This window comes from Leptonychotes weddellii, chromosome 15 (assembly GCF_054177405.1).
Source record: "Leptonychotes weddellii isolate Sample4059 chromosome 15, ASM5417740v2, whole genome shotgun sequence".
NCBI classification, from domain to species: Eukaryota; Metazoa; Chordata; class Mammalia; order Carnivora; family Phocidae; genus Leptonychotes; species Leptonychotes weddellii.
The window spans coordinates 2687921-2701663 of NC_138383.1; the positions used below are offsets into that span (position 1 = coordinate 2687921).

Here is a 13743-nt window from a genome sequence, read left to right on the forward strand (position 1 = left end):
CCCTCACTGGGTTTACTTTGTGGATGATGGATGGATGGATGGATGGATGGATGGATGGATGGATGAATGGGTAGGTGGATGGATGGATGGCTGAATCTTTGAATGGGTTATGGGTGGGTGGGTGGGTAGATGGATTGGTGGATGGGTGGGTGGGTGGCTGGCTGGCTGGGTGGGTAGATGGATTGGTGGATGGGTGGATGGTTGCATGGTTGAATGAGTTATGGGTGGGTGGGTAGATGGATTAGTGGGTGGGTGGGTGGCTGGATGGATGGTGGATGGATGAGTGGGTAGGTGGATGGGTGGATGGTTGAATGGTTGAATGAGGTGTGGGTGGGTGGATGGATGGATGGATGGTGGATGGATGGATGGATGAGTAGGTAGGTGGATGGGTGGATGGCTGAATGGTTGAATGGGTTATGGGTGGGTGGGTGGGTAGATGGGTGGATGGACGGGTGGACGAGTGAATGGATGGATGGATCAATGGACAGATGGAGGAACAGACAAATGGATAGATGGCAGATGGATAGGTGGGTGGGTAGATGAATAAAGTCAGTGTCTCCAGTGACCGTGGCTGATGTGTACTCCTAGTTTCACTATGCCATGTTGCTCCTGGGGAGGTCTCCCTTTCATCATGGTGTGCTACCTGAGCCAAAACTCATTGCTGGGTAGTAAGAGTGCCAAAGGACCTCAGAAGGAAAATCAGGTCCCAGGAAGGCAGATTTTGTGGCCAGGGTCACTCAGGGAGGGCAGACTGGAGGCCACAGCAGGGTACGAGTTGGCCTTGGCTTGCATAGAAACGCCTCCTCTTTGCCAGCCTTGGTCTGTGTTCCACTCTCAGAAGACAGGGCAGGAGGTGGGCAGAAGAGCCTCTTGCCGAGGAAGCAGATTAGGAGAGAGAAAGCCGGTGGTGATAATCCTTGCTTCCCCATCCCGTTCTCTCCCTCTGCTCTCGTCTGTTCCTCAGCATCAACAGTTGTCCCCCCGTGGGTCTTCTGAGCCCTCCTGCACACTGGCTTCACCATCTGCTGCTCCCAGGGAGCCCGTCCGAGACCAGGGCCTGCTCGCTGCCGGAGGGGGAGGGCAGGCCTCTGCAGTTCTGGAGCAGCCTCTCTTGACCCGGGGCAGCCTCGGGCAGACTCCGGGTGCTTGTTTGGTGGCTGATGTGGTAGCCATGGTGCCCCAGAGCAGATGGGGAACAGCTGTGGGCATGCCCTACCTGTGCTGTTCAAAACCCTGTGTGCAGCGTGTTCCTTCCTACCTGACCCTACCTGGACGAGGCCAGCTGTAGACTCTAGTCCCTGCTCCACGAGAGCAAGGCGGCCAGCATGGGGGTCCTGGATGAGGACACGCTCCTGTATCATCATGTTTCCTCCCTTTCTCTCCTCATTGCAAGAGAGCTGACAAGCGAAGGTCCAGACTGAGGCTTTGGGTGGCGTGCTGATGGCTGTTGCCTCCCTCCCACCGCTGGGGGGAGCCCCTGGGGCAGGTGTCTCAGCCTGCGCGTGGGACACGTGCAGGTATCATGACCCTGATTATTGCTTCTTCCCAGACGTATTGATCGGGTTTCTGTCGCTGACTTGGGCCAACTGAAAGGCTCTGCAGCCCGTCAGAGCCTTAGGGACTGAGGGAGTGGCTTTGACTCAAGATGTATTGTCAGTCCAGGAGGTGATTTCTTTTTTTAATTGAAAAATGGGGAGTAATTTACATATTGTGAAATGTATGGGTCTTGGTACAGTCGAAGGAGTTTTGACAACTGTATACCCTGAATAACCATCACCTGAATTGAGATACGGAACATTCCCCCATCTCCGGAAGGTTCCTTGATCTGGCAGGGGGCTGAAGTCCCTGAGCCAGATGGTGTGGTGCCGGCAGGTGGACAGAGGCTGAAGCGCCAGCCTTACCGGGACTCTCACGGTGGCCTCGACCAGCGCAGGCCCGTGAGAACCCAGCTCTGTTGAGCCAACAGACGTGGGGAGGGGGCAGCCGAGGGACAGCCAGCCAGGAGAGGGGTCCAAGGAGAAAGGGCTGGCAAGGTCATCAGCTCACTCCCCTGCCTCCACACACTCAGGTCACCCAGGAGGATGTCCTGTCCTAGGTCGCAGGTACCGTCCTCGAGAGTGCCCAGCCCCGAGCAGGGCAGCTCAGCCTCGAGCGTTTATTCACGTGACAGTGCTGTTGAACACCCCAGATCACGTGTGGGAAGCTTGGAGGTGGGCATCCCCGGGCTCTGGGTTGCCAAGGAAAGGGAAACGCGACACCTCGTCCTGGGCAGGGGTTTAATGCCATGTCCTGCCAAGAAATCCTTCTGTGTTCTGTTTCTGTTGCACTCTTGTTGTTTGCCTCCTGTGCTCAGGACAGGTGGGGACAGCCGAGGACCGGTACCCACACCAGCAGCAGGGCAGACTTGCCCTACTGGCTAGAGTTCTCCCGGAGCGGGGCCCTCGGGAACTTCTCTGAAAATGACTGTACTGTGCAGATGCTGTTACAGCAACTGGCAGAAGGTACTGTCGAAGCAAGTTCCTGATGCCGGTTATTCTCCTGCGCTCGGGCTGGAGCCGGCGCTCCGCGCCCAGGGAGGGAGGGGCGGCCCTTCGAAGGGGACCTTTAAAAAACCGGCCCCGGGCGGCTCAGTCAGTGAAGCATCAGACTCTTGGTTTCAACTCGGGTCGTGATCTCAGGGTCGTGGGATCGAGCCCCGTGTTGGGCTCACTGCTGGGCATGGAGTCTGCTTAGGACTCTCGCTCCCTCTGCGTTTGCTCCTCCTCCCTGCGTGCTCTCTCTTAAACAAACAAACAAACAAACTTGAAAAAAATAAAACCCTGCCCAGAAACACAGTTGGGCTGTGGGCAACCCCCTAGACCTGAGGTGGAGCCAGATGGAGGCCTGGGGGCCAGTTCTGAGACCCCAGGTCTGAAAGGGGTGTGTTCCTGCAACACAGAGCCCAGGAATGAATCTCTGCCAGGCCCCCCGGCTGTCCGGACTCAGAGGCGACAAGGCCCAGTCTGAAGCCCCAGCACCCCCCACCCCCGCACCAGCCCCACGGACCCCCAGGCCCCGTGTTCTTGCGGAGGGCATCCTGGAGTCTCTATCCCGCCCTCCCCATTTCTGTCCACTACCTAAAAGTTAGAATCCTATTAAGGTCGCGGTTCCCCACATTTGTGACGTAAAGCCAGTCTTGGAGAAAACTTAGGCTGTTCAGCATCAAAATCCTATTACCAAACGCCGTGTTTCCGTGCACAGACACCTGGAGGCTAGGAGATAAGTGGGAACATGCTCCTGATTGCGGCCGCTGCGCTATCTGCCCAGCCCAGGCTGTGCGGGAGCCCAGCCCCTCCCCTCTCCGGGCCTCACCCCCCCTTTGCTACCCCCCACCCCCCGCTGTCTGGGTAGCTTCACAAAGCCTCCCTGTGCCAGTGGAGAAAGCCACCTAGAAAGTGCCTGTCCTCGACCCCCACCTAGACCCTGGGGTGACTTCCTCTTCCTGGCCCTGCCCAGGAGGGTGTCTGTGAACTGGGGTCCCTGGCCTGCAAGGGTACCACAGAGGGCGGAAGAAGGGGGATGGGGTGTGGGGAGGAGGGGCTTAGACCCTTTCCTGGGCTGGTGGGTGTGCTAAGGCCCAGGGAAGCAAGCGTGGGGATTAACTGTGGGGACTGTGCTGCCCCCAAGCTCTGTGGACAGACAGCCAGGGTGAGAGATGGGGCTCACAGAGCCAACCCCGGGCTCCCTCCCTGCATTCTCCTGTCCCCCTGGTGAAGATCACTGACCCCCAGCTCTGTGATCCCTGGTGGGTTCCAGACCCTGCCCTAGGACTGTCTTTGTGAGCATCCATTGGCCACCCACTCTCCCCTGCAGACAGGATGGGGCTGACTCTTCAGTTGGCCTTGCAGGGCCTTCAGGCCTGGGGCACCTTCTCTCCTGCCACCTGCCCTCAGCTGGCCAGGCACTGGGGCTGAGCCCCTTCCTGCAGCCTGCCGCTCTACGGCATCTTCCTTCTGAAAGCTGGTCAAACCCCAGCCCACTCCCAGCCTTCCTGTGCCCACAGCACTCTGTGCAGCCCTCTGCAGCAGACAACAGAGTGTATTGTAATTATCTGTTAAAATCATGTCAATGCACACCCATGCTCCTGCCCAGGCCTGGGTACATCACAGGTGAGGAGCAAAAGGGGGCTTGGCCCCACCTGTATGGGGGAGTGGTCCCCCTCATGGGTGAGCCCACGGCCTCTCAGGTGAGGGGACGGTCAGCCTTCAGGCCTCACCTGTTAGCCCTATTTGTCTGCCCGCTTCCCCACTGGACTCTGAACTATGGAAGGCCTCGTGGGATGCACTCCTCACCCTTGAGAAGGGTGGGAAGAGCCTGTCTGGGTCATCCTCAGGGTCTTCTCTCTTTCCTCACCTCTCCCCTGTCCCGCTGTGCTTTCCTTCACAGCTATGGGGCCCTGCCCTCCAGAGAGGTGTGGGGCACGGAGGGGGACATTGAAAGGGATAGTTTGTCCACCAGATCACCTGGGCCGGCAGGTGAGACTCAGGGTTTTGCTCTTTCCATTCATTTATTCATCCATCCAACAAATGTTTGAGAAGCTCGTCTATGTTGGGCACTGGGTTTACAGTGGTGAACAAAACAGATATTCCCCAGCCCTCAAAGACCATGGATGAGTAAAGAAACAAATGAAAATATAATTATGATTTGCGACAAGCACCACAAAGGAGAATAGGGACCCAAGAGATGAGATGGGACGGGGTCTCACAGGAAGCAGAAAGCAAGATGGTCCCCATTGGGGGGCAGGGGACCACTGGGTCCCATAGGGATCTGAAGCACCTGACGCCCTCCTGCTGGACATAATAGAGATTGGGGTTTGTGTGGTGTCTCGCAGCCATGGCTTCCTTCTCTGCAGTCTCCCTATTCCTTGCACAGACTTCTCTCCCACCCCTGCTGCCTCCCAGGGATCCTGGGTGTGCCCCTCATCACCCGTCCCTCACGCCCACACCATCTTCTCCCCGGGTGTTCCTCTCCATGCCCTTGGCTAAAGCCACCATTTACATCTCTCCTTGTTGTAATCCCTGTATTAGGTATCTGTTGGTCTCATGGTTACACCAAACCTTAGCAGCTTCAAACAACAGTCATTTCTTAGCCCACGCTTTCTGGGGCTCGGGAGTCCAGGAGTCCAAGCAGCTGAGGTGTTTAGCTCAGGGGCCTTCACGGGGTTGCAGTCAGCATGCCGGCTGTCAGAGGGGGCCCCAGTTCCTCCTATGTGGATCTCTGCCTATGGCCGCTTTAGTGTGTCTCCATGATGTGGCGGCCAGCTCCTACCAGCATGAGAGTGGGCGACATCGTTTATGACCCGATCTCAGAACTGAGATGCCCAGCCCTGGCACAAGGTAGGAGGGGACTGCACCAGGGGACAGGGGGTGAGGATCCTGGCGGCCGTCCTAGAGGTGGGCACCACAATCCCCAAAGCAGACAAGACTGTCTCCCAAGCCCTAGATCCTGGCAGCCAACCACCTGCCAAATACCCCCTCCCCCAGACGTCCCAAGGGCTCTTCAGACACAACACGTCTAAGTCTGAACCCAACCCCACAAGCCTTGGGAAGCCTTATTCTGTAGCGGTTAACGTATACCAAGGTGTCAAGAATACCATCAGGAGTGCACGTAACCCTGTAACAAACCCCATCATCCACCCGGTGCAAGCCCCCTGAGTCCTGCCCGTCATCCCATCCAGTCTCCATCCACCTGATGGGAGTCTCAGTTTCTCATGTGACAGCCAGCGGCTGCCTCCAGATTGAGATTCCTGCCTTAGTTTTTACCCCCTTCTGGCCTGGCCTCACAGGCACCAGAGCCAACTTCCTAAGACACAAATCTGCATAGTTTCCTGCTGAGAATTCTTCAGGTGGCTGTTGAAAGTCCTTGGCACGGTGTTCAAGGTGCTCGCGGATCTGGTGCCTGACTTACGTGTCCAGTCCCAGACCTCGAAGTCGCCTCTCTGCCCCTCTAGCGTGGTTCCATCCCTGCCGGCCCACCCGCTCCGCTGCTGGGTTGTTAGGACTCCCTCCACGGTGGGCCCCCTCCTCCGGGAAGCGAGAGCAGCCTCTCAGGATGAGCGAGGTGCCTCTCTGTCTGCTGTGGGCCCCACACACTGATACTTCGTCTGTGCATTCAGCCACTCACATGTGTCTACTGAGCCCGTCCTGTGCCACACACTGTTCTAGATGCACCCAGCACAACTGAGGTCTGCCCTGTGGCACTTGACGTCTCATGTGAGGCCTTAGATTTCTGGTTTGCTCATCATCCTTCCCTCTGTACTGCAAGCCCCTTGGGGACAGGCTTGTGTGGTGTTCTCATCTGTGTCCCCAGTCTCCGGTGTAGGAGGGACTGGATGGATGCTCAGTGCTGGAATGATGCTTTTGGGAAAGGCCAGCCCATGGGAACCAGCTGCCCTAAAGTTCCCCAAGGGCCTGAAGCAGGGCTCTCGGTCTGGCTCATTGATTCCTAGACTCAGGAACCCAGGCTGACTCGGTGAGGGAAGCATGGAAGATGCACAGGAGAGACTGGGAGTGCTTTGAATCGTGCCCTGGGCAACTCCTTCTCACCAGTGTGTTGTGTGCAGTGCAGCCACAGCTGGGCTGGAGTTCTCTCACATTTGGGGAGCGCTTCTGCTTTGGGGCCTGGAATCCCTGGGGCCCCCACTTCAAGCCTGGCTGTCACTGGGGTCACACAGCCCCCAGCCTTTCCGCCAGAAACTGCTTTGCCCGACCTTGGGGAAAATTGCTTCCCAAATTACACCCCTCCATTTCCCAAGCGTTAAACACAGCACAGAGGACACATAAATTGCATAAGGGCCTTCTCATTCCCGTTGGATGCGTTGAATAATGTAACATTCCAACAATACCTAAAGGTACACTGTATTATTAAAACTCACTGGTGTTAAAGGAAGAAGAAGCCGCAGCTCAGCTACAGTAGAATTGTCACCGACTCCCACTAGATGCCAGGATAATAAAACCCAAATTATTATTATTATTTTTTTTGTCAGAGAGGGGATTCATAAGGCATGAGGGGAGTCAGGAGCGAAGCTGGTTTCTGGTTTAAAAATGGAAGGAGGAGACTCATGTGTTCAGAATATTATGTATTCCCTATCATCTTTACTCTCGTGACGAAGCGCCCCATGTTATTCTTCCCCCGGCTCAAGAGGTGGCCAGTTTTGCCTTCTTAGCATGTCTTATGTCACGCCCTGGGTTTGGTCATTGGCTTGTGTTGGGGGGAAGCAGAGACCGAGAGGCATCAGGGAGGGGAGGAATTGGACAGGCCAGCGCCATCACCCCGAACGGTGCCAGAGGTCGGGGGGGACAGAAGCCGGGAGAAGGGGCACGAGTGGCGGGGAGGGGAGCGCTTCAGAGGGAAATGAAGACAGGAAGCGATGCGAGTGCCGAGTCCCCGGCGGGCGAGGGCTCCGTGTCCCACCGGACCGTGTGGTTGGTAGGACAAGCAGCTCCGCTTGGTTTGGATGTGTCGGTGTTTTTAAAAAACGAATCCCAACCCTTGCCATTACGTTGAATTGGCCAGGTTTTACCACAGTACAAGTGACAGGTAGCTTTGCCTGAGTTTAAGGTGTGTGACATAATGACTCGTGGTAGGTACATGCTGTGAAGAGGCCACCACAGTGAGGTGGGGTGACATCTGTCCCCTCACATGTTCACACGCGTTTTCCTGGGACGACGAATTTTGAGATCTACTCCCTTGGCAACTTTCCCATTCACAACGCAGCGTTGTTCGGCGCAGTCCCCGGTCGCTCACTCACCTCCTGACAGCCGCACCCCATTCCCCGCCCCCGCCCCGCCTCTGGGAGCCCCCAGCTTGCTTTCTGTTGCTCTGGATTTCCTTGATTTCCTGCCAGGCAGAGCTGGTGGAGGAAGAGGCTCCTCCTGGCAATGAAATGAACCAGCGAAGGTGTGGTTCGGGGAGAAAGGCCCCATTCTGAGATGGGCGAGCTGAGCCCCCTGGGATTTGCAGATGCCACTTCCTGAGTCCCTCTGGGACATCGAACGGGAATGTAGACAGATGAGGGATGGCTCCGAGTTCAAGTCCTGAGCTTGCAGGGCCGCACCTGCCCAGACGGGGCCCTACCACCAGAGTAGGGCCAGAGACCCTACCACCCACAGCCCCAAATGAATGGCAGTGACGTCCGCTTGCTGGTTTTCAGGTTGGCGAGGAAACGTTCCTCACCTGTGTGCGGCTCACCTAGACGTGCCTTCTCCTTCCTTTCCTTGTTCATTTAACGGATGCTGACGGAGCACCTGCTGAGCACAGTGCTGAGAAAGACCAACTGGGGGCTGCCCTCGGACTAAGCTTCGTCCTATTTTGATGACGATGATGATGATGATGATGATGGTGATTTGGCCGGGTTCTCCCCCTCCCTTGGTCCACTCTACCCTTCTCTCCCCCTCCCAGCCTTGTAGTGGGCTGAGGACAGGGGTCCTCAGAGAGAAAGAGAGGGGCCGACTGCCCAGTCTCTCTCAGGGCTGGAGTTTGAGGGTGGCCAGAGGATCTCCCATCCATGCAGGTCTGTTCTAGCAGGAGCCTCTGCTGGGGCTGGTGCCTATTTGTGTGTTGGTTTATTTTTTGCAGAAGACACTTTTTAGAAGTCCCAGTGTTTATTTTTCTATCTTTTCTCCCTAATGGCAAGAATCCCAACAGGAGGCCTTTTGGGGCCGGGGCACCAAAGGCAGCCCCAGCCGTCTGCCCCCTTGGGAGCAGAGATGGGAGCTGGGCTGGCTCTGTAGCCACCATGGGCCCCGGAGACTTTAATTGGCAGCTGAGATGGGGGACGGGTGGGAATGTGCTGGAGAGACCTTCCCTGAGACTGAACCCTCCCAGCCTGCTCCCTGTCCTTGCCCTTGGTAGGCCCACACCTAGTACTTTCCAGAGCCAGGCCTTTCCCCGGGATCACGTCCTTCTGGGGCCCCCACTACCTATGTCAGCCTTCCTGGGAAACTTCAGCCTCTGTCCACCCCCAAATTATTTTGAGGGCTCCCCCATCTAAAGTGAGGGGCTTGGATCCTGAAGAAGCAGGTCGAGGGGGTGGGGAAGAGTCCTGGCCACCAGTGAACCCATGTGCCCACTGGCCCTGGGGTTCTGCAGTGTGGGGGGAGGCCCACCCCCTACAGCAGGAGGCACAAGGATATGGACATTGACGGTCAGCAGTTGGAGGCTCCCTCCTTACCTCTGGCCCCGGGCTATGCGCTGGCAGAGGCCGGAACCACAGGCATCTGCCGCTGTGCTTGGTGCAGGGTGGGACACAGTGAGTGTGGTTCCCGGGAGGGGGACGATGCAGCTCCCTCCCCTGTTGGATTTGGGACAGTAGGCCGTGGCCTTGACCCTGGGCCTCAGCTAGGCAGGCCTGGCCGCCTTGTGCTGTGAGCACCGCGGGCCTTCTGCTGTCCTTTTTTTTTTCCTTCTTTTTTAAAAGATTTTATTTATTTATTTGTCAGAGAGAGAGAGAAAGCGAGCACAAGCAAGGGGGAGCGGCAGAGGGAGAGGGCGAAGCAGGCTCCCCTCTGAGGAAGGAGCCCGATGCTGCAGGACTCTATCCCAGGACCCCGGGATCCTGACTTGAGCTGAAGGCAGACGCTTAACTGACTGAGGCATATGGGTGCCCCTTTTCTTTTCCCTTTTCCCGGAGCCAGCCTTGGGGCCTGGAGAGACTTCATGGCTCCTTACTTGCTTGACCTTTTGTCTCTTACCTTTGTCTGTTTTGTGAAGATGGAGGTGGGACCAGTCCCTCCCGCTGGCAGCCGGTGAGTCCTGTGTCCCTGAAAACCCCAGGGCAGAGGCCCCCGGTTCTGCACCGTGGGTGGTGGACGGTCTTTTGTCCTGCAGAGTAGGGGAGACCACGCAGTTTCAATCAGGGACAGGCTGTGAAATGAACTCTCATTTAAGGACACAAAGGACAACCAGCCGTTGGTGAGGCCGGCTCTCGCCCGGGGTCCCCGAGGCCTGGCCAGGGCAGGGCTGCTCGCCCCGGCGGGGGGTGGGGGGAGCTCAGGGCTGCTGGTCCAGTCCCAGTGACCCCACGGCCCGTGCTCCCCCATCTAAGTGAGCACTTCCGGCTGTGTACCACCCAGCAAAGTGAAATAAGCTCTCCTTTCCAGGCCTGCACGGCTCCCGAGGGGGGTGTGCAGAGTCGGGGCACCGGGCACAGAGCTCAGCACACGAGTGGCGGGGGGCCGGTGGGGGGGACGTGAAGACATCACGTTGGAGAAGGTGACCGGATTTCACGAATTGTACATAACCATCCATGTGCTGGGGAGAGAGGAGTTTGGGGGCTCCCTGGATTCTTGTACAGCCCCTCTCCCCTCACTGTCTTTGCTCCCTGTGCCTTGTCATTTGTCCTTCTTGGGTTTAGGTCCCCGTGGCGCTGTCTGCCTGTCCACCCTGCTGCTGTTCCTGTGGGTCTGGCGCAGAATGAGTTCCAGCCCTTGCCTTCTGTGCCGGCTGCTGAGGGTCAGGCGCTTGGTTCTAAGAGAAGCCTGCCTACCTGCCTTGTCTGCCCACCAGCTTGGTCACCACCTGGAGCTGCCTCTACCGGGGCTCCCCTTCCTCCTGCTGGGCCTTCCCCTAGCCACCTCTCCCGCTGCCTAACTTAGCACCAGCCCAGGAGAACAGATCACAGACTTGCTTTTCCCATTGACAAGTGGCCTCCCGGAGCTTAGGGCCGTTTTCCGTTCTCTCCGATGCCCAGCTCCTGCAGTGTGCATGGATGGCGTTGGATGGTCACTGGAAAGGCGGGCGGGGTCTGGGCGTTTCTCTGCGGTTGGCGGTGCTCTGTGGGGTTGGCCCTGCCATGTGGGATGTGGGTGGTTCTCCTTTAAGGAACTGGATTTTAGGAAAAGAAACAAACTGGTAGTCTTTTCTTTCCTTTTTTTAAAGCTCCGTTGTGGGATTTCTGGGGACGTGCTAGCAGGAGCCAGTCCATGGAGGCGGGCTGGGGGAACCAGTCCCCGGCCAACCTGACTCAGGACCCTGCCCCAGAGCCAGTCTCTGGGGGCTGACCAGAGAGGAGGTCCTGAACAGGGTCTGTGTCCCGTCTGCCTGATGGCACACATATGGGGTGGGGGTGAATGAAGCAAAGAAAGGACTTCCAAGGCCCAGGTACCCCCTACCTCCAAATAGCAACTAACCAGCCCCCTTGTGTTTCCTGGGAACCCTGACTCTGGGGTGCGATAAAGGACACTCTTCTATAGAAGCCTAATGTGTGCATAGGGGAGAATAAAAGGGGGTCGTTCATGCCTTCAGTCCTTCACTTGACAAACCCCGAGTGAGCTTCGGCTGTGTGCCAGGCATGGGGTAGGCACTGGGGATCAGTATGGAGGAAAAGAGACCCAAGTGCTTGCCCTCAGGGCACTTGCATTCCAGGGGCGATGCATCTGTGTGGTAGCAGATGTGATCGGTCCTGGGGGAGGTTCACGGGGAGAGGCGGAGGGACTGCCGAGGGGGGCGGCCGCCGTGTTTGATAGGGTGTTCTGCTCGGGGTTAGCCACTGGAAAGGTGCCATATATCAGAGTCCCGAGGGAGGGAGGGGCGAGACATGCAGTGATGTAGGGAAGAGAGTCCTGAGCAACGCAGGTACAAAGGCATGGTGTGTGGGGGGCAGCCTGGAGGCCCGGGGGCTGCAGGGGGTGGGGGCACTGCCTAGGGTCCCAGGGGCAAAGGAAGATTTACCAGGACGCTATGAACCCACACACTGAGCAAGACCCTGCAGCCTATTTTTGCCTTCATCATCCTAGACAGCCCCCCAAATCGTGTAAGCGTCGGGGTCCCCAAACCTGGTTTCACCTGGCATGCTGGCCACTGTAGCAACTCTGGGTGTTTTCTCCCAGTGACACAGGACAGTGTTGGAGGGATATGTCAGGAGAGTGACATCACCCAAAGAATCTTTTAAAAAGAGCGGGACCAGGGAGCTTTGGCAATGGTGGCAGTGGGGGGTCCTGGACTCTGCACTGGGTGAGGCAGGAAGTGCGGGGGGAGGGGGTGCGACCAGACTGGGTGGGGCCAGCACGGGGGAGGGGGTCAAAGAACAGTTGGGGGGTGCATCACGGTGGGAGGGCTGACCACACAGCAGGGGGCGGCCCACCTGCCGTTTGGGGATAGGGTCCTAATGCTTTGTTTCCCCAAGTTCCTCTCCGTCCCCTGGGGTGTGATCCCTGGTGGCCACACCCCCTCTTCTCTTGGGTACTCACACCTGTGTTTTTTTAATATTGAAAAGAGGATGTTTGCTTCAAAGGCATTTACATTTTTTTCTTTTCTTTTCCTTCAGGTTGAGAATCTGTCTCTGAGAACCTGAAGCCCTTCCTGTTGATTCTCACTATTTTCCCAGCAAACTTCCACCCAAGAAAGTTCCAGAAAGAACCCCCGTGGGAGACCTCCCTGCTACAGCGAAGCAGACCTCACCCACCACTACCAGGTAAGGCTGCCGCCGGCCAGAACAGTCCTGGGAGTCTGGGTTTGCGACGGAAGAACATTTTTTTGGCACAAGGGAATGACAGGGTGGGGACGTTCTGCTTGCTCTGGTGTGAGGATCGCCGTGTTTTGGGGGGGCTCGGGGGTAGGATGGGGAGTATCGGCAGATCCCTAGGAATGTGCTGGCTTGAATTTGTAAGGAGTACCTGCCGTCTGTGACCTGAAATCCATCAGCCTGGCTGCAGAGTTATTATCCCAGGAAGGAAGGTGGACGGGGTGTGGTGTCCCCTGTCTGGTGTCCGTGCGAGACGCTGCAGAGGCCGAGGCTTGGTCTGACCTTCCCCTGCCCAGATCTCCCTGCAGCCCCTCGAGCAGCACTCATGCCTCCACCGGGCTCCAGAGGGGACCACCTGATGGCTCCATTCCACTTCAGCTGTGGCAGAAACCACCCAAGGTTAGCGGGTTAGTGGCAGACCCCTGCAGGCTCGGGGCCTGTCCCCCATCAGGCCGCCCCACTTCAGACGCCAGCCACAAGTCTTCGGGGCCACTTGCACTACTGACGTACCAGCTACAAATTCCCATGACCTCAGTTTTGATAATTTGCTAGAATGACTCTCAGAACTTAAGAGCCATACTGATGGCTACGTTTTTATAATAAAGGACACACGTAGGATGAGGTCTGCCCTCCCTCTGTAGGGTTAGAACAGGTCACCCTTCCAGCATATCCACGTGTTCACCCGTCACCAAGCTCCCTGAGCTTTGGGTGTCCATAGTTTTCCTGGAGTCCTATTATGTCATCGGCCACAAGACTGGACCCTGTCTCCTGCCCCTCTCTGTCCCCTGAGGGAGAAGGGAAAGTTCAGCTCTCCAATCGGTGCCTCTCTCGAAGGACCCCAAGCCCCGAGGCACCCAGTTAGCGGGAAGTCAGGTGTGGGAATAACAGATGACACTCCCATCCCTCGGGAATTCCAGAGGCCAGGGACAAAACCAGACAGGGTCTGGATCACATCACCAGGAAGCTTAGTGCAGCCCCGCTCCCTGCCGAGACACTGCCCAAAACTGGAGGGGCGGGCTCATCCAAGGCAGGGCAGGAACGACTCGCCCTGCCGTCCGCCTGTGTGCTAACGTACACAATGCCAACGAGAATTCTGGGCAAGGAGCCGAGCGCACAGGCTGCTCTCTCTAGTACCCTTTAAGAGTGCACAGAATCAGATTCTGTACCGGGTATCGGGGCATCTCTGGGCATGCGCTGCTTATTTTTGCCTCAGGGTGTTTGGGGCCTCTCCTTCAGTGGGT

General features: G+C 57.3%; 1 protein-coding gene across 3 annotated transcripts in view; it reads left to right on the plus strand.

Annotated features, from left to right (window-relative positions):
* Positions 1 to 13743, plus strand: part of RBFOX3 (RNA binding fox-1 homolog 3) — a 458835-nt gene that overhangs the window by 168581 nt on the left and 276511 nt on the right. For all 3 annotated transcript variants that reach the window (XM_081804338.1, XM_081804340.1, XM_081804339.1), the window contains one exon: positions 12305 to 12451. The gene's annotated coding sequence lies outside the window, so the exon portion shown is untranslated. The remainder of the gene's footprint in view (positions 1 to 12304; positions 12452 to 13743) is intronic.